This window comes from Nomascus leucogenys, chromosome 14, assembly GCF_006542625.1.
Source record: "Nomascus leucogenys isolate Asia chromosome 14, Asia_NLE_v1, whole genome shotgun sequence".
NCBI classification, from domain to species: domain Eukaryota; kingdom Metazoa; phylum Chordata; class Mammalia; order Primates; family Hylobatidae; genus Nomascus; species Nomascus leucogenys.
In genome coordinates this window covers 35,704,127-35,730,350 of record NC_044394.1, presented here as the reverse complement: position 1 = coordinate 35,730,350, position 26,224 = coordinate 35,704,127, and the positions used below count along the sequence as shown (strand labels likewise).

Below are 26,224 nucleotides of genomic sequence, written 5' to 3'. Positions count from 1 at the left end.
TGAATGGATGAACAAAATATGATGTATTCATACAATAGAATATTATTCAGGATTAAAAAGGAAGGGACTGCCCTGGAACCCATGGGGGCAGGCAGCTGGGTTGGGGGCGGCCCTGGAATGGGGCTATGGTGGTACATGGGGTCCCGGCTATGGTGGCTGCGGGGCTAATGAAGAACTTCTCAAGTTCCTTGGGAAGCAAAGGAGGATTTCATAAGAACAAAATGGATGGAGAGGAGAAAACCTATGGTGGCTGTGAAGGCCCTGATGCCATGTATGTCAAATTGATATCATCCAGTGGTCATGAATGTATTGTAAAAAGAGAACATGCATCAACACCAGGCACAATAAAAGCTATGTTGAATGGCCCAGATCAGTTTGCTGAGAACAAAACCAATGAGGTCAATTTTAGAGAGATTCCTTCACATGTGCTATTAAAAGTATGCTTGTATTTTGCGAACAAGTTTCGCTACGCTAACAGCTCCATCAAGATTCCCGAATTCCCAATAGCACCCGAAATTGTGTTAGAACTGCTGCTGGCTGCCAGCTTCCTAGATTGTTAAAAAAAAAAAAATATATATATATATATATATATATATATTAGACTGTTAACTCTTTTCAGTAGTTAATACCCATAATTCAGTTAGTAACTTTTTTCATATATAGTGTGTTGCCTGTATGCAGTTGAATTATATAAAGTTCATTGCAAAGCAGATTTGTTTTTTTGCCTAGCAATCAGAGTTGAAATTTGTTTGCTACATCAACAAATTAAGGACATTTTTACGAATTGAGAAATAAACAAACATGTCAATTCATAAAAAAAAGAAGCACTGATAGATGCTGCAACATGAATGAAACTTGAAAATATTATGCTAAGTGAAAAAAGTCAGGCACAGCAGGCCACATATTACACAGTTCTATTAATAGAAAATGTCCAGAATAGGCAATTCCATAAAGACAGAAAGTAGATTAGTTGGTGCTCAGGGGCTGGGAGAGGGAGGACTGGAGTGAGGACTAACGGGCATGGGGTTTCTTTTTGAGGTGATGACAATGTTTTGGAATTTGATCATGATGATGCTTGCATAACTCTGTGACTATACTAAAAGCCACTGAATTAACAGTATGCGAGTTATATTTCAATTTTTATAACACATCAGGGTCCCAGATACTCAGGTGGCTGAGAAAGGAAGATCACTTGAGCCCAGGAGGTCGAACTTGCAGTGAGCCATGATCATGCCACTGCGTGCCACTGCGTGATCATGTCCCACTTCAGCCTGGGTGACAGGGTGAAACCCTGTCTCAGAAAACCAAACCAAACCAAACCAAAAACCAAACCAACAAACCATCAGGCTGTTCCTCCAGGACCACAGGCAGCACATGGGCAGGTAGAGCTTTGCCCTGGGGAATCCCTGAGCTCTGCTGTCTGTGCATGCTCTGGGAGCCACCCAGTCCCAGTCTTTACCCACAGCTAGAGGAGGTCACAGACTTGGCCTGGGAAGCTGGGCTAGCAGAGCACACCATCCCCATTGACACTCATCGTCAGCTGTCATCAGCACCAAGAGATCTAAGCCCCGTACCTGCACCTTCTTCCCGGAAAAAGTCCTGGAGCAAACGCACTGCATCCCCTAGGCTCCCTCACCTCACTTCCCAGGTGGCTGATTTACTCCAGGGAGTAAGCCATAATCATAATCCAACTAAAATTAATGGGGCCAGGCACAGTGGCTCACGCCTGTAATCCCAGCACTTTGGGAGGCTGAGGCAAGAGGATCACTTGAACCTAGGAGGTTGAGATCAGCCTGGGCAACACAGAAAGACCCATCTCTAAGAAAAACCGAACCAAACCAAACAAAAACCCAAAACAACAAACAAACAAAATAGTGATGGTAAAAAGACAACACTTTCCTCCCAAATTCCTAATATTCTGGGAAATTAAAGCACTCTTCTGAATTACTCCTTGTCATTAAAGGCAATCAAAACTGATATAACAGATTATCTGGAAAAGAATGAGGAAGTCATCATTTTGTGCCATTACCTATGAAAGATATAAAGCTGTGCCATATTATCCGACCATAAAAGTAAGTTAGAAATCAGTAACAACAGCAAAAAAATAGTTAGATAAACCTCTTACATTTGGAAAGAAAAGCATTCTAGGTATAGAAGCATTTATAATCAGAACTAGAAAACATTTAGCTCCGTAATAGTGAAAAGCTGTATGTCAATATATGTGCGATGCATTTAAAGCTTTAAATGATTATATTAGATGAGAAAAATAGTTGAAGAAGCTAAAAGTATGCAATGCGAGAAGTCAGAAAAAAGAAAAGCATTAAAACCCCAAAGAAAGTAGAGGAAATAAGAGGAGAAATTATTAAAACAGAAAACAAATATATAATAGAGAAGACCAACAAAGCCAATTGGTTTTTTGAAAAGCTGAATAAAGTAGACAAATTGCTGGCAACACAGATTAAGAAATAAGAAAGGCATGAATAAATAATTGTTGGAATAAAGTCACAACTAGATAAACTGATAATATTAAAAAGATAATGAAAGGAACTATGAACAATTTTATGCAACACATTTGAGAAATTAGATGAAATGAATATAACTCAAACCAGAACCAACTGAAAATGATATTGAAAACCAGAATAATCCTGAAATCTTTAAGATATTAAATAAGCAGTCCCAGATAGTTTTACCAGCGTGAGTTCTAATAGTCAAGGAATAAATAATTTGAAACTTAAGCTCTTCAAAGCCAGGAAAAGAAGGTACTGTATATTTTTTTTCTTTTTTATTTTTTATTATACTTTAGGGTTTTAGGGTACATGTGCACAATGTGCAGGTTTGTTACATATGTATCCATGTGCCATGTTGATTTCCTGCACCCATTAACTCATCATTTAGCATTAGGTATATCTCCTAATGCTGTCCCTCCCCCCTCCCCCCACCCCACAACAGTCCCCGGAGTGTGATGTTCCCCTTCCTGTGTCCATGAGTTCTCATTGTTCAATTCCCACCTATGAGTGAGAACATGCGGTGTTTGGTTTTTTGTCCTTGCGATAGTTTACTGAGAATGATGTTTTCCAGTTTCATCCATGTCCCTACAAAGGACACGAACTCATCATTTTTTATGGCTGCATAGTATTCCATGGTGTATATGTGCCACATTTTCTTAATCCAGTCTATCGTTGTTGGACATTTGGGTTGGTTCCAACTCTTTGCTATTGTGAATAGTGCCGCAATAAACATACGTGTGCATGTGTCTTTATAGCAGCATGATTTATAGTCCTTTGGGTATATACCCAGTAATGGGATGGCTGGGTCAAATGGTATTTCTAGTTCGAGATCCCTGAGGAATCGCCACACTGACTTCCACAATGGTTGAACTAGTTTACAGTCCCACCAACAGTGTAAAAGTGTTCCTATTTCTCCACATCCTCTCCAGCACCTGTTGTTTCCTGATTTTTTAATGATGGCCATTCTAACTGGTGTGAGATGGTATCTCACTGTGGTTTTGATTTGCATTTCTCTGATGGCCAGTGATGATGAGCATTTCTTCATGTGTTTTTGGCTGCATAAATGTCTTCTTTTGAGAAGTGTCTGTTCATGTCCTTCACCCACTTTTTGATGGGGTTGTTTGTTTTTTTCTTGTAAATTTGTTTGAGTTCATTGTAGATTCTGGATATTAGCCCTTTGTCAGATGAGTAGGTTGCAAAAATTTTCTCCCATTCTGTAGGTTGCCTGTTCACTCTGATGATAGTTTCTTTTGCTGTGCAGAAGCTCTTTAGTTTAATGAGATCCCATTTGTCGATTTTGGCTTTTGTTGCCATTGCTTTTGGTGTTTTAGACATGAAGTCCTTTCCCATGCCTATGTCCTGAATGGTATTGCCTAGGTTTTCTTGTAGGATTTTAATGGTTTTAGGTCTAACATATAAGTCTTTAATCCATCTTGAATTAATTTTTGTATAAGGTGTAAGGAAGGGATCCAGTTTCAGCTTTCTACATATGGCTAGCCAGTTTTCCCAGCACCATTTATTAAATAGGGAATCCTTTCCCCATTTCTTGTTTTTGTCAGGTTTGTCAAAGATCAGATAGTTGTGGCTATGCAGCATCATTTCTGAGGGCTCTGTTCTGTTCCATTGATCTATGTCTCTGTTGTGGTACCAGTACCATGCTGTTTTGGTTACTGTAGCCTTGTAGTATAGTTTAAAGTCAGGTAGCGTGATGCCTCCAGCTTTGTTCTTTTGGCTTAGGATTGACTTGGCGATGCGGGCTCTTTTTTGGTTCCATATGAACTTTAAAGTAGTTTTTTCCAATTCTGTGAAGAAAGTCATTGGTAGCTTGATGGGGATGGCATTGAATCTATAAATTACCTTGGGCAGTATGGCCATTTTCACGATATTGATTCTTCCAACCCATGAGCATGGAATGTTCTTCCATTTGTTTGTATCCTCTTTTATTTCATTGAGCAGTGGTTTGTAGTTCTCCTTGAAGAGGTCCTTCACATCCCTTGTAAGTTGGATTCCTAGGTATTTTATTCTCTTTGAAGCAATTGTGAATGGGAGTTCACTCATGATTTGGCTCTCTGTTTGTCTGTGATTGGTGTACAAGAATGCTTGTGATTTTTGTACATTAATTTTGTATCCTGAGACTTTGCTGAAGTTGCTAATCAGCTTAAGGAGATTTTGGGCTGAGACAATGGGGTTTTCTAGATATACAATCATGTCATCTGCAAACAGGGACAATTTGACTTCCTCTTTTCCTAATTGAATACCCTTTATTTCCTTCTCCTGCCTGATTGCTCTGGCCAGAACTTCCAGCACTATGTTGAATAGGAGTGGTGAGAGAGGGCATCCCTGTCTTGTGCCAGTTTTCAGAGGGAATGCTTCCAGTTTTTGCCCATTCAGTATGATATTGGCTGTGGGTTTGTCATAGATAGCTCTTCTTATTTTGAGATACGTCCCATCAATACCTAATTTATTGAGAGTTTTTAGCATGAAGGGTTGTTGAATTTTGTCAAAGGCCTTTTCTGCATCTATTGAGATAATCATGTGGTTTTTGTCTTTGGTTCTGTTTATATGCTGGATTACATTTATTGATTTGCGTATGTTGAACCAGCCTTGCATCCCAGGGATGAAGCCCACTTGATCATGGTGGATAAGCTTTTTGATGTGCTGCTGGATTCGGTTTGCCAGTATTTTACTGAGGATTTTTGCATCAATGTTCATCAAGGATATTGGTCTGAAATTCTCTTTTTTGGTTAAGTCTCTGCCAGGTTTTGGTATCAGGACGATGCTGGCTTCGTAAAATGTGTTAGGGAGGATTCCCTCTTTTTCTATCGATTGGAATAGTTTCAGAAGCAATGGTACCAGTTCCTCCTTGTACCTCTGGTAGAATTCAGCTGTGAATCCTTCAGGTCCTGGACTCTTTTTGGTTGGTAAGCTATTGATTATTGCCACAATTTCAGAACCTGTTATTGGTCTATTCAGAGATTCAACTTCTTCCTGGTTTAGTCTTGGGAGGGTGTATTTGTCGAGGAATTTATCCATTTCTTCTAGATTTTCTAGTTTATTTGCATAGAGGTGCTTGTAGTATTCTCTGATGGTAGATTGTATTTCTGTGGGATCGGTGGTGATATCCCCTTTTTCGTTTTTTATTGCATCTATTTGATTCTTCTCTCTTTTCTTCTTTATTAGTCTTGCTAGCGGTCCATCAATTTTGTTGATCCTTTCAAAAAACCAGCTCCTGGATTCATTAATTTTTTGAAGGGTTTTTTGTGTCTCTATTTCCTTCAGTTCTGCTCTGATTTTAGTTATTTCTAGCCTTCTGCTAGCTTTTGAATGTGTTTGCTCTTGCTTTTCTAGTTCTTTTAATTGTGATGTTAGGGTGTCAATTTTGGATCTTTCCTGCTTTCTCTTGTGGGCATTTAGTGCTATAAATTTCCCTCTACACACTGCTTTGAACGTGTCCCAGAGATTCTGGTATGTTGTGTCTTTGTTCTCGTTGGTTTCAAAGAACATCTTTATTTCTGCCTTCATTTCATTATGTACCCAATAGTCATTCAGGAGCAGGTTGTTCAGTTTCCATGTAGTAGAGCGGTTTTGAGTGAGTTTCTTAATCCTGAGTTCTAGTTTGATTGCACTGTGGTCTGAGAGACAGTTTGTTATAATTTCTGTTCTTTTACATTTGCTGAGGAGAGCTTTACTTCCAACTATGTGGTCAATTTTGGAACAGGTGTGGTGTGGTGCTGAAAAAAATGTATATTCTGTTGATTTGGGGTGGAGAGTTCTGTAGATGTCTATTAGGTCCACTTTATGTAGAGCTGAGTTCAATTCCTGAATATCCTTGTTAACTTTCTGTCTCGTTGATCTGTCTAATGCTGACAGTGGGGTGTTAAAATCTCCCATTATTATTGTGTGGGAGTTTAAGTCCCTTTGTAGGTCACTGAGGACTTGCTTTATGAATCTGGGTGCTCCTGTGTTGGGTGCATATATATTTAGGATAGTTAGCTCTTCTTGTTGAATTGATCCCTTTACCATTATGTAATTGCCTTCTTTGTCTCTTTTGATCTTTGTTGGTTTAAAGTCTATTTTATCAGAGACTAGGATTGCAACCCCTGCCTTTTTTTGATTTCCAGTTGCTTGATAGATCTTCCTCCATCCCTTTATTTTGAGTCTATGTGTGTCTCTGCACGTGAGATGGGTTTCCTGAATACAGCACACTGATGGGTCCTGACTCCTTATCCAGTTTGCCAGTCTGTGTCTTTTGGTTGGAGCATTTAGCCCATTTACATTTAACGTTAATATTGTTATGTGTGAATCTGATCCTGTCATTATGATGTTAGTTGGTTATTTTGCTCGTTAGTTGCTATAGTTTCTTCTTAGCCTCGATGGTCTTTACAGTTTGGCATGTTTTTGCAGTGGCTGGTGCCGGTTGTTCCTTTCCATGTTTAGTGCTTCCTTCAGGACCTCTTTTAGGGCAGGCCTGGTGGTGACAAAATCACTCAGCATTTGCTTATCTGTAAAGTATTTTATTTCTCCTTCACTTATGAAGCTTAGTTTGGCGGGATAGGAAATTCTAGGTTGAAAATTCTTTTCTTTAAGAATGGTGAATATCGGCCCCCACTCTCTTCTGGCTTGTAGAGTTTCTGCTGAGAGATCAGCTGTTAGTCTGATGGGCTTCCCTTTGTGGGTAACCCGACCTTTCTCTCTGGCTGCCCTTAACATTTTTTCCTTCATTTCAACTTTGGTGAATCTGACAATTATGTGTCTTGGAGTTGCCCTTCTGAGGAGTATCTTTGTTGCGTTCTCTGTATTTCCTGAATCTGAATGCTGGCCTGCCTTGCTAGATTGGGGAAGTTCTCCTGGATAATATCTTGCAGAGTGTTTTCCAACTTGGTTCCATTCTCCCCATCACTTTCAGGTACACCAATCAGACGTAGGTTTGGTCTTTTCACATAGTCCCAAATTTCTTGGAGGCTTTGTTCATTTCTTTTTATTCTTTTTTCTCTAAACTTCCCTTCTCTCTTCATTTCATTCATTTCATCTTCCATCAGCGATACCCTTTCTTCCAGTTGATCGCATCTGCTACTGAGGCTTCTGCAATCTTCGCGTATTTCTCGAAACTTGGCTTTCAGCTCCATCGCTCCTTTAAGCCCTTCTCTCCATTGGTTATTCTAGTTATCCATTCTTCTAATTTTTTTTCAAAGTTTTTAACTTCTTTGCTATTGTTTTGAATTTCCTCTCGTAGCTCAGAGTAGTTTGATCGTCTGAAGCCTTCTTCTCTCAACTCATCAAAGTCATCCTCCATCCAGCTTTGTTCCGTTGCTGGTGAGGAACTGCGTTCCTTTGGAGGAGGAGAGGTGCTCTGTTTTTTAGAGTTTCCAGTTTTTGTGCTCTGTTTTTTCCCCATCTTTGTGGTTTTATCTACTTTTTATCTTTGATGATGGTGATGTACAGGTGGGTTTTTGGTGTGGATATCCTTTCTGTTTGTTAGTTTTCCTTCTACCAGACAGGCCCCTCAGCTGCAGGTCTGTTGGAGTTTACTAGAGGTCCACTCCAGACCCTGTTTGGCTGGGTGTCAGCAGCGGTGGCTACAGAACAGCGGATTTTCGTGAGACCACAAATTCAGCTGTCTGATAGTTCCTCTGAAAGTTTTGTCTCAGAGGAGTACCCGGTTGAATGAGGTGTCAGTCTGTCCCTACTGGGGGGGTGCCTCCCAGTTAGGCTGCTCAGGGGTGAGGGACCCACTTTAGGAGGCAGTCTGTCCGTTCTCAGATCTCCAGCTGCATGCTGGGAGAACCACTACTCTCTTCAAAGCTGTCAGTCAGACAGGGACAATTAAGTCTGTGGAGGTTCTTGCTGAGTTTTTGTTTGTCTGTGCCCTGCCCCCAGAGGTGGAGCCTACAGAGGCAGGCAGGCCTCCTAGAGCTGTGGTGGGCTCCACCCAGTTCGAGCTTCCTGGCTGCTTTGTTTACCTAAGCAAGCCTGGGCAATGGCGGGCGCCCCTCCCCCAGCCTCGCTGCCACCTTGCAGCTTGATCTCAGACTGCTGTGCTAGCAATTAGCGAGACTCCGTGGGCATAGGACCCTCCGAGCCAGTGCGGGACACAATCTCCTAGTGTGCCGTTTTCCAGGCCCGTTGGAAAAGTGCAGTATTAGGATGGGACTGACCCAATATTCCAGGTGCCGTCTGTTTCCCCTTTCTTTGACTAGGAAAGGGAATTCCCTGACCCCTTGCGCTTCCCGAGTGAGGCAATGCCTCGCCCTGCTTCGGCTCGCGCACAGTGCGCTTCACCGACTGTCCTGCACCCACTGTTAGGCACTCCCTAGTGAGATGAAACCGGTACCTCAAGCAGAAATGCAGAAATCACCCGTCTTCTGTGTCGCTGGGGCTGGGAGCTGGAGACCGGAGCTGTTCCTATTTGGCCATCTTGGCTCCACCCCCGAAGGTACTGTATTTAACTCATTTTATGAGGCAGTTATAGCCTTGATACCAAAATAAAATAATTATGGGAAACTTGTAGGCAATCTCACTCATGAACATGGATGCACAAATCCTAACAAAATATTAACCCAATCTAGCAATGTATAAAAAAGACCAAGTTATAAGCCAAAATAGTAAAGAAAAGAAATGAAGATAAACATATACACATAAACAGAAATTTTAAAAGATCAAGTTGGGATTATTTTAGGGATGTAAGGCTAGTCTAATATGAGAAAATCTATTCATGTAATTCACCTTATTAACAAATTAAAAGATTAAAAACTATGAACATCTAAAAACATTTTGAAAAAAGTTAAAAAAAAAAAAAACCCATCCATGATTAAAACCAAAACAAAAGAGAACAAAAGTACTCTTTGAAAACAGGAAATGAAAGGGAAATTTCTTAACGCCAAAAAGAATATCCTCAAAAAACCCTACATAGGCCGGGTGCAGTGGCTCACGCCTTTAATCCCAGCATTTTAGGAGGCTGAGGTGGGCGGATCGCTCGAGGTCAGGAGTTTGAGACCAGCCTGGCCAACGTGACGAAACCCCATCTCTACTAAAAATACAAAATTAGCCAGGTGTGGTAGCGGGTGCCTGTAATCCCAGCTACTGGGGAAGCTGAGGCAGAAGAATCACTTGAACCTGGGAGGCAGAGGTTGCAGTGAGCTGAGATCGCGCCACTGCACTCGGTGACAGAGCGAGACCCTGTCTCGACAAAAAACAAACAAACCAACCAACCCTACAGAAAATATGGTATTCAATGATATGATGCATAAAGCATTCCCTTTAAAATTAGGAGCAAAGCAAGAATCCCTGCTATTCTTATTCTATTCAGCCTTGTACTGGAGGAACTAGCTAAACTAATAAAATAAAATGTGTAACAATTAGAAGGAAACAACTATCAAATAGAAAGCCCCCAATTCCCAAATACATTAAAGATAGAGCCAAGAGGAAAACTATAGATCAATTTCTCTTATTAATATAGATGCAGAAATAAATTATTAGTCTAATCAAGCAGTGCATTAAATAAACATGTATGACCAAGTAGGTTTTAATCCAAGAATGCAAGACTAGAGCAATCAACATTAGGGAATTTGTCAACATTTGATAACAAATTTCTTAATAATAGAGAGTTCGTCAACATAGATTTAAAAAGAATCCTATAAGATTACGTAAATAGAAGCCAAAAGGGTTCTGATGAAATTCAGCATCTGTTTTTTTTTTTTTTTTTTTTTTTTTGAGACAGAGTCTTGCTCTGTCCCCCAGGCTGGAGTGCAATGGTGAGATCTCGGCTCACTGCAACCTCCGCCTCCCGGGTTCAAGCGATTCTCTTTCCTCAGCTTCTCAAGTAGCTGGGATTACAGGTGTGCACCATCACGCCCAGCTGATTTTTTGTATTTTTAATAGAGATGGGGTTTCACCATGTTGGCCAGGCTGGTCTCGAACTCCTGACCTCGGGTGATCTGCCCACCTTGGTCTCCCAAAGTGCTGGGATTACAGGCGTGAGCTACTGTGCCTGGCCAAGCATGTTTCTAATACAATTCCATAGAAAACAGGAATGGAAGGCAACTACTTGAACACTAAACTATTAACCAAAACCAACATCAACATCCTTGTACATGGTAAAATGCTAACGTTACTTTCATTTCCAATGAAAATCAGTAACAGAGATGCCTATATTTCAATTGTTGCCTAATATTGTTTTGGAAGTTTTTGTTTATACAGTAAGACCAGAAGAAGAAAAAAGAAAATGAAACATAAACAGAGACTGTTCTATTTATTTTCATTTATCTTTTTTTTTTAGACAGAGTTTCGCTCGTTGCCCAGGCTGGATACAATGACGCGATCTTGGCTCACTGCAACCTCTGCCTCCTGGGTTCAAGCGATTCTCCTACCTCAGCCTCCCGAGTAGCTGGGATTACAGGCATGCGCCACCACACCCGGCTAATATTTTGTGTTTTTAGTAGAGACGGGGTTTCTCCATGTTGGTCAGGCTGGTCTCAAACTCCTGACCTCAGGTGATCTGCCTGCCTCGGCGTCCTAAAGTGCTGGGATTATAGGCGTGAGCCACCGCGCCCGGTCGAATGTTCTATTTTTTTAAAGGTGGTGGTGGAAGGTGACTGTATTCTTCAAAAATGTCAAAGAAAGCTTGTGGGAAAATGCTCCAGATATCAGGTAAGCTGATAAATTGGGATGCGGATGGTAGATTAAAGTATTTTATCAGTATAAATTTAAGAAGTTGATAGCTCTACTGTAGTTATATAAAAGAATATCTTAATTCTTAGGAAATATACACTGAATTACTTGAGCTTAGTGTACCCTCAAAAGATTCAGGAAGGCTGGGTGCAGTGGCTCATGCCTGTAATCCCTGCACTTTGGGAGGCCGAGGCGGGCAGATCACCTGAGGTCAGAAGTTCGAGACCAGCCTGGTCAAAATGGTGAAACCCTGTCTCTACTAAAAATACAAAAATTAGCCAGGCATGGTAGAGGGCACCTGTAATTTCAGCTTCTCGGGAGGCTGAGGCAGAAGAATCGCTTGAACCGGGGAGGTGGAGGTTGCAGTGAGCCGAGATTGTGCCACTGCACTCCAGCCTGGGCAAGAAGAGTGAAACTCCGTCTCAAAAAAAAAAAAAAAAAAAAAAAAAAAAAAAAAAAATCAGGAAAAAGTTATGCACACACAGTCACACATGGAAAGCAAATGATAGAGCAAATGAGATAATATATTAACCGCTGGTGACATGGATGTTCCTACTACTATTTTTATCTTTGCAAATTTTTATAAAATTGAAATTGTTTCAAAATAAAAAGTAAAGTAAAACTATAGTGATGGAAAAAGAGACATAATTCCCTTTATTTGCAGATTATATTATACATCTAGAAAAACTCAAGAGGCTGTGGTTTAGAAGAAAGACTTTAGAATGAATAAGATAATTTGGCTGTTTATAAGATAAATATTTAAAAATCATTCCCCCCCCCCTTTTTTTTTCTATTTTAGTAGTAACCAGTTAGAAGAGGCAATGGAGAAAACCATCCCATCTGCAATAGGGCCAAAACTCATAAAATAGCTAGAAATAAATATAACAAGAAAGGTACAAGAAAAAAATATTATGGAATAACATAAAACAAGTCCTAAACAATGAAGAACATTATTGTCTTAATGTTCTCAGTTACTAGCATAAAAACATGAATCCTTTTAAAAAGTATATAAATTTAATCCAACCCTAATGGATTATTGTTTATTTTAAAATTTAATAAAATTATTTTAAAGTTCACATAAATGTCTGAGAATAGCCAAAGTAGTTATGAAAAAGATCAGAGATAGAGGACTTGCCTTTTCAGATGTTAAAACTTGCTATAAAGCTACTGAAGTCAAGCAGTAAATTGATATGAGGTCGACAAATGGATCAGTAGGAAAGAAAAAAAGTCCAGAAAAAGATCTCAGATTTTATAGGACTATTATAGAACAAATGATGTATATTAATTAATTCTCAGAGGGGAAATAATATATAGAACATAAGAGGATATCTAGTTAGAAGACAACCACATCATAAACCCAAATACATTCCAGGCCTGTAAAAAAAATTTAAATATAAAGTAAAAACAATTTTTAAAAAATACCGGAAGAGCTTTTCTTCTTTCCTATCTTTCTGAATAATACAGTTAAAAGACAGATGAGCAATGTTTTTAAGCAAGAAAAGAAATTCAGAAGCTATAAACAAAAAATATTTGATCATATGGGTATTTCAAACTTCTGTATGGCAGAGACACAATAGATGAAATCTTTGTTTCATTTATTGTTGCAAAAGATAGCCTGTGAGCAATAAACAAGGAGTTCCCGTATGCACAACTTGCTTCATAGGAAGATTTCACGGAGAAGGAAGCAAAATCAAAATGGTAAACATATGGACAGACACTCAACTTTCCTAGTTATCAGGGAAATGTAAATAAAAGCAAGACAGTACTAGTTTTCATTTACTAGATAGGCAAAACTACAGAGATAACATATTCAGGGCCAGCAAGGATGTGGGGAAGTGGGTCCTCTCATACCCGGTTGGTGGAAATGTGAATTACCACAACTCTTCTGGGCAAGCCATCTTGCCCCAAATTGTCAATATCTAATTTGAAATAAAAAAGTACTTGAACCAGCAATTCCACTTCTGGGAATCTATCCTATAACCACAAAAGCGTCCATTTAAAAGGGATACAATATTGTACTATTTGTAATGGCAAAACCTGAGAACATACGAATGTCTATCAATAATGGGACTATTGAGTAAGTTACAGTACATCCATACTATCGCCTGCTATGCCAGTATCCAAAAGAATGCGTAAAATGTGTATCCGCTGACACTGTCAGTGGATCCACTGTCAGTCCCTTGGCTCTCAAGGGACTGACCCCAAGGTCAACCTCTAACATATTTGCCTGTGTTTGAGCTTATACAGCAGGGTCTTTCGGGGCTGAGAATAAAGCGGTTAGGGGCAGATAGTTAACTTTACATGTCTTTTCTCTTTTTCACTAAGTTACAAGGTGCATGTATTATTTTTGCAATTAAAATATAATACATTTTTAGTACATGTTACAGCACAGTGCTGGTGATTATCATCATTACTATCGTTATATCACCTACTGGCCACAAACTAGTGACCTTAAGGGCTTGGGGGTTGGGGCGGAGGGTCCAATTCCCCAGCAAGGTGTGAACAAGGTAGGGGCCACGCCGCCGGGGAACCCGTGCTGGTCGAACTTGAGACTAGAAGGTTTGCAGCCCTGACCATCACACGGAAGGAAGCGCTACCTTAAGTCCTTCCTTGTCCTGTGAAGAGGATGCCAGGAAGGTGACCTGTGGTTCCCCAAACCACCCCTCAGCCTTGCGGAGTGGGATCTCAGCACTAGGCCGGCCCGGGGGAGGGCTCCGAGGTGAGAGGAGCTGCGAATACCCAGGCGTCTTGCGTTCTCAACCACCACAAGAGCGAGCCCAGGAGCACGGACAGCGAGCGCCTGGGAAACGCGTGCAACACACGTCCCGGCTCGTTTTCCTCTCCCACTCTGATAACCTGTGTTTTGATATGAAACAGGCCCTGCCTTATTGTTTGTCACCTCCCTGGAGGTGACGGAGGGCTGTTTCAACCTCAGGGGAAAAGTTGCTGTACAGAACACAGGCCAGAGTGTGCCCCGAAGAAATTAGGCGGTGGAGTGATTTAAAAGTGATCATTTTCTGTAGTCCTAGCTACTCGGGAGGCTGAGGCAGGAAAATCGCTCGAACACGGGAGGCGAAGGATGCAGTGAGCAGAGATCGTGCCACTGCACTCCAGCCTGGCGACAGAGCAAGACTGCGTCTCAAAAAAAAAAAAAAAAAAAAAAAAAAAAAGTGATCATTTTCATGTGGGTTTATGTGGGTGAGGGAGGGAGGGTGGCAGGAGAGGAGAGTGGAGAGGAGAGTGGTGCGTTCTGTGTCCCTGAAGGACAAAATCAGAGAAAATGAACTTTAAATGGCAGAAATTATGGTCAGATCTGGGGAAGGGCCATCAGGTTTTCACACCCAGGCATGGAGGGTGTAGTGTCTGGAACCTTTAGGAAGAGCCCCAGGCTCTAAGTGTGTGCTGGATGTTCGTTGTTATTGTTGGTGGTGGGATCTCATGACCAGTTATGGCAGTGGGTGCCTAGGAGAATTCCGGTGGGGGATAGTGAGTCCAGGAGCTTGTATCTTAAGGGGCCCTATTTCCCAACCGCATACTGAGCAGGCCTGATCCCATCAACTCTCACTGTCGGTTACTAAGAGGGCTGCAGGAAGAGGGCATGACTCAGTGCAATGTAACCCCATGCTGGAGATTCAACTGAGCTCTCAACCAGCAGGTGGCCAGGCAGAGGGGAGCTGCTGCGTACACACGGAGGACTGGAAGTTCTTAGCAAGCCTGTCGGGATTCGTGCACAGGAATGCTTCCTCTAAGGTCCCTCCTGCTGACAATGGTCAGGGCAGTGCGGGAGCTCCTCTTTGGAAATTGTCTTCAGAGCTGATGCAGACTCATTTGAAAGCAGCCACAGACATTGGGGATCGAGTCTGGTGGTTAAGGTGAGTGCTTACTCCAATTCTCAAACAGGGACCAATTTTGAATCACAGAATACAGGAGTCAGAAGATTCTCTAGAACAGAGGTTCTCCGTGTGGTCCCCATACCACCAGCATCACCTAGGAACTTGATAGAAATGTACATTCTTGGGCCTCCTACCCCAGACCCGCTGAATCAGAGCTCTGGGGTGGGGCCCAGCAATCTGCCTGTTAACAAGCCCCCTGCACCCCTGATATTCTGATGCTTGTTCAACTTCTACAAATCAGAGTTAGCCTTTTCTGGGTCACAAACCCTGGAAAATCAGACGAAACTGTAGAAACTCCTACCAGAAAAATGCACAGGCACGTTCATGGATACCTCCAAAGGTCTGCACACAATTTCAAGGGCCTAATTCCCTAGGCTAAGAACCTCTGATCTACACAAAATTCTTCCCTCAAATGTTCTTACATTTGAGGACGGAAGCAGGAAGAGTAATTGCCTGTGTGATTCAATGTGGGCAGAAGGTGGCGCTGTAGAAACAGAATTGTAGCATTTGCCAAATCCTGGAAGAGGGAAAGGGGTAGGGGCAACGGAGAGGGAAGCGGAGAGGTGCCTCTACCACCCTATTATTTTTCTCTGCCAAAGCTACAGATGCATCCGATACGCGCAAAACCACAGGTCTGGGTACCTAGTTCTGGTTTCCTAGATAGGCCTCATTTTACAGTGGAGGAAGTGGACACCTGTATAGGTTCCGACTCCATGCCACACTGGGTCCCATGGAGAATGGCAGGTCTGGTGGAGAGTGTGGTGGAGGTGGAGAGGGGGCAGGAGGTGGCACCAACTGTTTAATCAGGTTTATTAGCATTTCTGCATTCCAGGCAGAAATATTGCCGGCTATTCTCGAGGGAGAATAATACTACATTTGTCTGATGTGACCCTCACAATAATCTTATTATTATTTAACAGATGAGGAAACTGGGATTAACAATCCTAGATCGATGGTTCTCTAACTTGAGCATCAGTTCACCTGGAAGGCTTGTGAGGACAGACTTCTGGGCCCTACCCCCAGAGCTTCTGATTCAGTCAGTCTGAGGTGGAGCCCAAGAGTTTGTATTTCTAACAAGTTCCTGGGCAGTGCTAATGATGTTGATCTAGGGTTGGCAGGTAGCTAGTAGAAAAGAGTGGGATGGATCTGGGATTAAAATCCAAACCCAGTGTGCTATACTTAACTACTCAGCCACACTTCCTCCTGGGGCGTCCCTTACACTGGGGGGTCAAGCGGTAATGTCCATATGAACTCAGAATCTGTTTGCTAGCAAAGAATGGGTCTGATTTATTTAATATTGTTGGCTCAGGTTTTGATAGGTCCATAGCTAGTCGTACTAACATTTATTCATTCATTTATCTCATTAATGTACTCACCTTTCCTTTGAGCAAACATACTGAGCACCTACTATAGCTTATGTGTTCAGTAAAAATGCTGTGTTGGGCTTCTGGAGCTGAAGATGAACAAAACACAGTTCATGGCCAATAGCAGGGCATGGTGTGTGTGGGGAAGGGCAGGGAGGAGATACGTGGCCAGATCTTGACCAAATACCTCAGTGGATGCCACTAATAAAACCACAAAAAGTAGAGAAGAGGGAGAGGCATCCAGGAGAAGGTGACCTCTCAGCCCTGAGGATGAGTCAGAGGGAGGGAATGGGGGAAGTGTAGTCTAGGAGGCAGAGGGAAAAATCTGTGCACAAAATTACAGCTAACCAGGAGCAGTAAGTTCTAGTGTTCTATACCACAATAGGATGACTGTAGTTAACAACTATATATATATAGTTGTTATTTATATATATATATACATATACAAAACAGACTCGATCCCCAATGTCTGTGGCTGCTTTCATATATATATATATATATATATATATATATACATCTTCAAATAGCCAGAAAGAGGATACTAATATTCCCAACGCAAAGAAAGGATGCTGGAGATGATGGATATGCTAATTGCCCTGACCTGATCACTATGCATTATATGTATCAAAACATCACTGTGTACCCCAGGAATATGTACAATTATTGTGTGTCTATTATAAAATCCACAGACACAAGCCCCCAATCCTTGTCATTCCTTTCCACATACTCTATCCTCTTGTCCAACTAATTGTGAGAAGGGTTCTTTGCCTGGAACCCATCTCAGAGTCTACAGAGAGAACTCAGGGGTTCTGTGATCTTGAATGGGAAAGTTACATTTTTACATTCATTAACATTTACACAAATTTAGTGTTTCCTCTAGTTCTGAATGTAAGGAACAAGCCACAGTAGAATTAGCAGTTCCACGGCATCTGTGACTTTGTTACCATCAGAAATCACAGATATTTTCATACCACATTACAGTCGTTGCAGGTATCTCAAAATAGTATTTGTGCTCATCACTACTTTAAAATTATAGCAGTGAAACTGGCAGTGAGATCTCGTTATTTAATTTGTTAATAAACATACATTACTGATCACATTTTTAAAAAATGATAGCAAGTGCCCAGAGATCTCAAATGGCAGCCCCATGCAGACACTATTTCAGGTGTTGGTTTCTACACAGGGAAGGGAGAGTGATGAGAGTGAGTGGAAAGGCTTGCAGCCACCCTCATAGAAAAGACCTGTAAGCAGCCGGGCACGGTGGCTCACACCTGTAATCCCAGCACTTTGGGAGGCCGAGGCGGGCGGATCACGAGGTCAAGAGATCGAGACCATCCTGGCTAACACGGTGAAACCCCGTCTCTACTAAAAATACAATCAATCAGCCGGGCCTGGTGGCGGGCGCTTGTAGTCCCAGCTACTCAGGAGGCTGAGGCAGGAGAATGGCGTGAACCCGGAGGGCGGAGCTTGCAGTGAGCCGAGATTGTGCCACTGCACTCCAGCCTGGGGGACAGAGTGAGACTCCGTCTCAAAAAAAAAAGAAAAGAAAAGAAAAGAAAAGCCCTGTAAGCTGAGGGCACTGGGGCCCTGGGCAAATTTGATGCAAGGGTCAGGTCTGAAGGGCTGGAGGATGGAGACAGGATAGGAGGGTGCCAGGCTGGGAGCCCAAGGCCACTGCCACAACAAGGTAGCAGTGGGGTGGGAGGGAGCTACAGATGTGGGCGCTGGCAGGTGTGGGGTCTGGGAGAAGAGGGGTCAAAGGGGCACCGAGACTTCCAGTTTGCTCAGCTAGGAGGTGGGGTGGGAGGCTGAGGGAGTGGGGCTGGTTGGTGGAGGGAGGATAAGAGAGTGATCTTGTACCTTTGCAGGGCTCTTTATGGCTCAAGAATTCCCAACCCCAGGACTCAAGATACTGTCAGTGTCTGCCAGTTTCCCAGGGGCTACAAAATAGCCCACAGCCCGCTTACCTTTGGTGGGGCCCACTTCACTTCCCACCCATGTTGGTGAGACTGAGATATTCCAAAGGCCTTTGGAGGCCATCAAGATCCCTAGAAATTTTAGTTGACATTGACTTGCTACCTCCTCCTCTTTCCCCTTAAAAGAAGATCCTGTGAGAGTCGCAGGTGGGGAGAGTCTAGCCCTCGAGGAGGTTAGGTACAGCTGTGCTGTGGTCCGGCCTTCCTCTGAGGAGGTTAGGTACATCCATGCCATTGATGGGGAAACAGAGGCAGGACAGCTTGTTAGGGATAGTAGGAGGTTTCCCAAGGCCCAGGGCTGGGCCTCTGTGGGGTTTTTATGGTTTTTACTGAAAAGGCAGGGAGGAGAAAGCTTGGACGGCTGGGGATACAGCTAGGGAAGGAGAGTGGGAGTGGGTGCCTGGATGGAGAGAACACAGCAGGCCCTGGGGGCCATGGAGGGAAAGGGTAATTTAGAAGAAATCCTGCAGGGCAGGGGAGAGGCACCCTGGGATTTGGCCTTAGTGCAGGGAGGCAGCGAAAGAGTCTTACCTTGACCCGGTCCAGCACCACCAGGGGCCCGTTCACGCTGCACACAGTCCTGTAGGCTGGGGGAGGGGCGGGGGTGAGTAGGGGTCTCACCCCAAACACCCTGCTCACACACACAGAGGCATCCTCTGCCTTCCCTTCCTCTCCACACCCCACCTCCTTCCCAGCCTGGGCCGTCAGGGTCATTAGCTGTGACAGGGCCAGCCACCATTGCTGTAAGGGTCATGCCCCTGCCCGCAGGGCCCCTGCTGCTCAGACACCTGCAGGAGGCTAGGGGAGGGCCAGGCAGAGGGCAGAGGCCTCCTCAGAGTCCACCCCCACCACATAGAGGCCTCTCATCCCTGAGGCTGCTTCCCCTCTGGCTTCAACCCCCACCTCACCCACTCCCTCCTCTCTCACTCCAAGCATTTTCCAAAAGCTCCTGGCCCCTGGCTGTGGCCCAAAAGTGCCCTCCTTTGCCCTCACCAGGACTGCATTTCCCTCCATTCACCCCACACTGATTGAGCAGTGTGTGTGTATGTGTGTGTGGTGTGTAGGGGGTGCAGGCGTCAGTGAGAAAAACCAAACGGGGCCTCTGCTCTCATCACAAGGTTCCTGGACTCCCCAGGCTCACTGGGTGCTCAGCATGGGAGGGGAGAGGGTGAAAAGGCAAGGGAAAGAGGGAAATGCCTGCAGATGTGGCAGCTGCAGAGACCCACACATGGGAAATGAGCTCAACTTGCAGAGGGAATTGGGTTAGATGTCAATAAATACTTCCTAACTCCCATAGAAGAAGCTGTGGACTTGCAGGAGGCAAGCCTAGTTTTGGTTCTGCTAGAGGCTGGCTGAGAGACCTGGGACAGTCCCTTGCCCATAGTCCTGGGATACCAGTGCCCTTTTCTAAGGTTCTTGTGATGCACCAATGAGATGAGACACCTGAGATGAAGGCATTTGGCAAGGTGGGCAGGGGGTCTGTGAGGCCCCTGGGTCAGCCACAGGCTGGCAGGATGCAGAGGGGAGCGGCCCAACCCCTCTTTCACAGGCAAGGAAAATGGGGCCCAGAAGTGTGAGAAGCCTTGCCCAGGGCCACACAGCACATCTGTAGCAGAGCTGGGGCTGGGAACCCACCTTGTGCTTCTCGCTGGACCACACTGGTTCTCGGCTCACTTACCCTCTTGCTTTGGGCAAGCCTGGCCCCGAGCCACCCCATGCCAAAGAAAAACCAAAAGTCCCTCCCCTTCCCAGTCTGGATATGTGTGGTCAAGCTTCTTATTTTTGTTTGATCTAAGCTCTTTTCACCAGGACTTGGACTAGGAAGATCAACTGGGCACAGTGATTCTTGCACAGATTTTTATAAGGATCCTCCAAATGTAATAACCATTTGGAAAACTCCGGGCCTCGAGGACAGCCCGAGAAGATAAGTTCAACTTGCACTTTTCCAGAGCAGGGGAACTCCCTCAGCTCCCTGCCTTCAAACCTACCTTACAGACCTGCCTGGCCTGCACCTGAGCCACCCTCTTCTTCCTTCCTATTCCCACTAAGGAGGTGTCCCTGCTTCCTTCATAACAGGTCCTTCCCCTGCACCAGGAAACAGGCCCTAGAGATGACTCCATGGGGTGAAGGACCAGAGCCTCCTTGCCTCTCTCTCTCTCTCTCTCCCTCTCCTGTCTTCCCGTGAAGCTCTGATGTTTCCAGTACAAAAGAAACCTCGCTCAGTCCCAGTCCTTCTCCAGCTCCTTCCCTCACAAGCAGGGCCCCCCACTGCTGGCTTTCTTTCCCCACCTTCCACCCTCTCCTTGGCCTTCTCCACTCTGGCTTCAGTGGCCTCCGATGGCTACACTCAGAGCCTGGGCGCACTGCCCTTTGGAAGCTCCCCTCTGGGGCTGCCTGTCAGCCTCCTCTGAAGACTCACACTCCTCGCTCTCAGACCTTTGGGTGCTGGAGGACTTCGAGGTTTGGCCTGGCTCTCCACTTCTCCCTCTCCTTTCCTCTGAGATCTGCTTTCTTCCTTCCCTCCCTGCTTCCTTTCTTCAAGCATATCTACTGCATGGATGCCTTCTATGTACTAAGCTAGGCAAATGAAAGTGACAAATGAAAATGTGAAGCGCCTACAGGCTAAAAGAAGGATACAGAGCAAATAACATAATTACAAACTGCAGTGGGTGCTCCTAAGGGAAAGATCAGGATGGGTGAACAAGAGTGGGAGGGAAGACCAGACTGGGTGTGCTTGGAGGAAGCATCTTATGGGAAGGGCCGTTTGAGCTGAGCCTTCAGGGTCAAGGGGTGCCAGCCCCCAGGGAGCTGGGGAAAGGGCACTTCTGGCAGAGGAGAGGAAGAACTCATCCAGGGCCTTCGGGGAACAGAAAGAGGGGCAGTGGGCTGGCATGCACAGGCTTGCTTCAGGTGCAGTAAGACCTGTCACCTCCAGGAGGGCAAGACATCATCTGTGGTGTTCATCGTTGTGTCCCACTTTGTGGAATAGTGCCGGGAATATGGTACCCACTCAAGAAATATTTGGACGGGTACAGTGGCTCACGCCTGTAATCCCAGCGCTTTGGGAGGCTGAGGTGGGTGGATCAGTTGAGCCCAGGACTTCGAGACCAGCCTGGGCAATATGGTGAAGCCTGGTCTCTACAGAAAAATTTAAAAATTAGCTGGACATGGTGGAATGTGCCCGTGGTTCCCAGCTCTCAGGAGGCTGAGGTGGGAGGATCACCTGAGCCCAGGGAGGTTGAGGCTGCAGTGAGCTCCGATCACGCTGTTATTGCACTCCAGCCTGGGTGACAGAGTAAGATCCTGTCTCAAAAAAAAAAAAAAAAGAAAAAAAAAAAAAAGAAAGAAAGAAAGAAAAAGAAATCTTTGTGGTTGGATTATGAAAGGTGTTAACTGACCCCATCTGCTCCTTCCCATACTTCCCACATCAGAACCGTTGTGTGCCCCTCCCGAACTTCCCAAGCCTCCAGACCAAATGAGAGTGTCCCATTGACCAGCCTAAAGGGTTGCACCCGTAGCACCAGCCATACTTCCTGAGAAGGCAGAGAGTAGAAGAGAAAGGGGATGTACTGGGCTAACGGGCTGTTGGGCATAGGAAGACTCCTCAATGAGAAAAGGTAGGAGACAGAGGCTTGGGCATTACCCTTCCCACCAATTAAAAAAAACTCCAAACAGCCACAGCACTCCCACACCCACATGTTGTTTGGATCAGATTGTCTGGATTGCTAGTGGATTGTGCAAGCAGAGGGATGTGGGGCAGGCAGGAGAGACCCTCATTTTTATAAGCCCCCGGGAGAGCTGGCATCTTGCATGCCACACCTGCCAAAGGGCTGCGCTGGGGGAAGAAAGCAGTGATGAAAAGATGCAGGGTGGGTGGGCTGGATAGGGAGGTGGGGGTGTGGGAGGGGATGGGGCCCAAGAACCAGAAAAGTCCAGGGAATCATTTCTAATTCCACCGCCTCCGGAGACAAGTCTTTCAACTTCCACCCTTCCTTCACAGCTGCTCCCCCACTTCACAGCCCCTGTCACGTAGAATCCCCATTAACCCTGACATCCAGCAACTCCACCTGGGAGTAGGGGCAGCAGCAGAGTGGGGGACAGAGGATTAGGGGATCCACACAGCCCTTCCCTCAGGAGGAGGGGCTGGGCTGGAAGGGGCCTAGAGGCAGCTGCAAAGTGCTTGCTGCAGGTCTTCTGGGAGTCAGATGCCTTCCCCGGCCAGGCCGCTCGGGTGACCGGGGTGAGATATCGAAGCTCAACATCTTAGCACATCAGCCTCAGCTGTGAGTTGCCTTTCTGGGCTTCTCGCAGCCTCCAGGCCTGGCTCTGGGTGAACACATCGCTTCATGGCCTGGACCCTTCATTGCAGATAATCCACTTACGCGGCTGTTTCTGTTCAGCATTGGACTATGCACATCCTTCATGGCCTTGCCCTTGACTGACTACTGCAGCCCACTGGGTCCTCTCCCCACTGCTGTCCCACAGTACTATAGACTGGGACCCTAGAGGGATGATTTCTCTCCCCTCAGACGTCTTAGAGCTCTGCCTCTCCCCTGTTAAGCCAGCCTGATCTTTTCTTCTAGGCTGTTTGGTTTGGACACAGCCAAAATGGGGGCTGAGCAACAGAGGTGTCCTTGACTGCAAGCCGGTCCTTTTGTTTGTACACTGCCGCCCCCACCTCCGTGTGTCCCTTGCATGGAGTGGCAAAACGAGGCCCAGAAAGTGGGCTAGTTTCTGGTAGGATGCACCACAGTTCAAGACGGTATCCTGCAGCGCTCAGCGATTATGGGCCACTCTGCAACCCTGGGATGTTCGCCTTGACCCTGGAGAGGGAAGCGGGTGCATTGCCACAGGCAGAGGGCTGGATCAGAAGACCCGAGGGGCGCTCTTTCCATGGGCCTTCCAGAGACTTTGCAGACACTCCCTCCAGCTGCCCGGCCCACCCCCTCTCCATTGTCCTAGCTGACACTTCGGGTTGCGCTCCGGACTTCTGGCTGGTGGAGCGCCTCCCTGCCCCCACCTCCCTACCGCCTTTTCTGTCAAAGGCTCAGCGGGGCTCCCGCGCGGCCCACTAATTAGCGCTGGCCCAGCCACACCTGCAGCGTCCTGGGAGAGGGCTGAGACAGGCGCCCATGCGTGAGGCCGGGGTGGGGGCAAGCCCGGGGCAGCAGGTCCCGCACCTCCTCCCTGATCCCGCTGGAGGGATTAGGGGAGGGAGGGCAGGCGCTGGAAGCTGAGGGCTCTTCAGCCCAAGACCCTGCTTGTTGGGACTCTCTCCTTGTAACTCCTTCCCCTTCCAGTTGAGGAAACCGAGGTGGGGAGGCAAAGCCAGTGGTTTGGCACTCAAGCTCCTGGGGGATCTGCGGGGATTTGACCTGGCTTCATCCCTCCAACCAGGCTGCCAGCTTGTCCTTCCTGACCTCTGCTCCTGCTGGGCACCTCCACCCTCCAAGCCCAACATCTTCTGCCCAAACAGATGAAGCTCCAGGATACCTCCTCCCCGGCCGGGAGCCAAGGCCCTTGGGGAACAATTCTAGCTCCACGGGAGGCATAGGGGACCGTTCTTTCCCAAGGTGGACGTTGGCAGGGTCAGCTCCCCAGGCTGCCTCCACTCTTTCTGGTGTCTCCTCCTTTCTGGCCAATCCTCTCTCAGCCACTGCAGTGAAATCACCCTTAAAGTCTCAGGCCTCTTTAGCCCACCTCCCCGGGGGAAGGGAATGCCTCTTAAGTCACCTGGACTCACCTGCACCCGTGGCCGTGGCCCAGCGAGCCCTCCCTGCCCTTAGGCACCCCCAGCTTTTCTCCCAGAGTTCTCCTGTCTGGGAGTGCTTACAGACCCAGGGTAGGAGGCCAGGCTGGGGGGGAGACAGGTGGAGAGGGGCAGAGCAGCTCTGCCTCCAGTGTACTGAGGGTGCAGCCCTAAATTTCCAAACCCTTGCCAGCCCTGCGCCTGTCCACAGGCCCCAGGGAGAACCACCCCCCCACCCCTCCCACTCCCAGAGCCTGAGGAGGAAGCGAGTGAGGCGGGGAGGGGAGGAGATTGGGAGTGCATGAAGGCACACACCAAGGAATCCCAGCCTTCCCCTGGGGGTGGGAGGGCATCTGGGCTGGGCTGAGGCTGGTCCAATGCATCCTGTGAGGACACTTGATAGGCAGCAAAAGTAAAGGCACTGGCAGGGAGCAGAGCCTAGAGGGGCTCCCCTGCACTGACCTTTGCTCTGGGTCCACTGTTGGGTTGTTGGGTATAAACACATTCTCCTGGGTGGAGGCCATATAGAGCCAGCATGAGGGAAGCATGCAAACATGGGGGCGGGGGCAGGCAGTGCCACCCCTGGGTTCCAGCCTGGATCAGAACCTCCAGGGCATGTTGACTATACATAAGGGGCTGGGTGGGAAAGAGCTGGCTGGAGGTGGCTCCAGGCTTGGGCCAACCTGCCCAGAGGAGTGTGGGGTTAGATGGTACCTATAGGGTCCCTGGGCATCAGGAGGTGGGGGCACTTTCCAGGAAGAAGGAAAGCAGAGCATGAAGGTGCAGATCACACACCACACTCAGCACCCAGCAGCTCCCCGGTGCCTGCAGAGAGGAGGGACGGCCTGCAGGGAGTGGGGCTCATCACAACAGACTGGCAAGAGTCACACATGCCAACTCAGGGCTCCAGGCCTGGGCTCTGGACCCAAGGGGGCCCAGTCACTGTATATTTCTGGGCCTTGGTGACCCTAGCTTTGGCTTAGGGAGAATCCGGACCTCCTATCCTCCCCCCAGCTCCATGGGGCAGGGCCTACAGGCCTTCCTTGAGAAATCTGACCCACCCCATTCTCACCATTTCTTCTTAGCTGGAATGTGCTCCACCCTCAGCACCTGCCTCAGGCCTCAGGAGGTGCCCCATACCCCAGGGCTCTCCTCCCATGCGCCCCTGGGCCCCTTTACTCTGATCTCACCCCTCAGCTACCCTCTGAGTTCACTCTACCTCCTCTCCTGGCCTGGATAGCAACAGAGGAACAGAGGGAGGTGGGGTGGCTGTGTCAGGCTCACTTCCCCTCACACCACACTCCCTGTTAGGAGCCTCTGGCTCTGCATAGCTGTGGCGGGCCACGCTGGTTTACTCCAGTGAGCCTCTGGCTTTGCATAGCTGTGGCGGGCCACGCTGGTTTACTCCAGTGAGCAGGGCGGCCTGAGAATTCACCAGGCCAGGGAGAGAGTGATCTTGGACAAGGAGATGCAGGGGTTCCCTTTGGTCCTCTGGACCTTGCCCCAGACATCTGGGCCACCCTTGCAGGACAGGCACAGGAGCCACAAGTAGGGCCTCCCCTCTGAAATGGACAAGGGTACATCCCAGAGCCTGTAGACACTTCCATGCCCCACACCTGGATACTCATTCTTATCCCAGCTGTACACACACTCACCATACTCAGATATGTGACACTGCGGAACACATACACAAGTGTTCTCTCCATGAGCGCACATGCACACACGTACATCACACCTGAGTGCACACACACACCTTTGCCCTGAGTGCATAAGCATCATGCAGTCACACATTTCCTTACCCCAAGTGAAGCTGGGAGCACCCCCTAGACACATGCTCCTACCTGCTTATGCACACAGGCACCCTCCCCAGAACACACGCACGACATGCACCCATTGATGTGACGCACACGGGGCACCTATTTCCTCAGGCTGAGAGCGCTGACACTCTACACTGCCACACACGCCACTCCAAGTACACTTAATCACACCCCGCCTGACTCTGAGTACTTGGGTGCACACTCCTCACACAGGCATGTTTACACAAGAGCAGGCGCACAGCACACCACTC

At 46.5% G+C, this 26,224-nt stretch overlaps 1 long non-coding RNA gene and 1 pseudogene across 1 annotated transcript; both read left to right on the top strand.

Moving 5' to 3' along the window:
* The first annotated feature begins 221 nt into the window (after positions 1-221).
* On the top strand, positions 222-560 carry LOC100581469 (annotated as a pseudogene).
* Positions 561-13,961: 13,401 nt separating this feature from the next.
* Positions 13,962-20,635, top strand: LOC105738587. Its single transcript, XR_001114416.2, has 3 exons — positions 13,962-14,358; positions 14,909-15,046; positions 20,217-20,635. It is a non-coding gene; the product is annotated as an uncharacterized LOC105738587 (long non-coding RNA).
* The last annotated feature ends 5,589 nt before the right edge of the window (positions 20,636-26,224 follow it).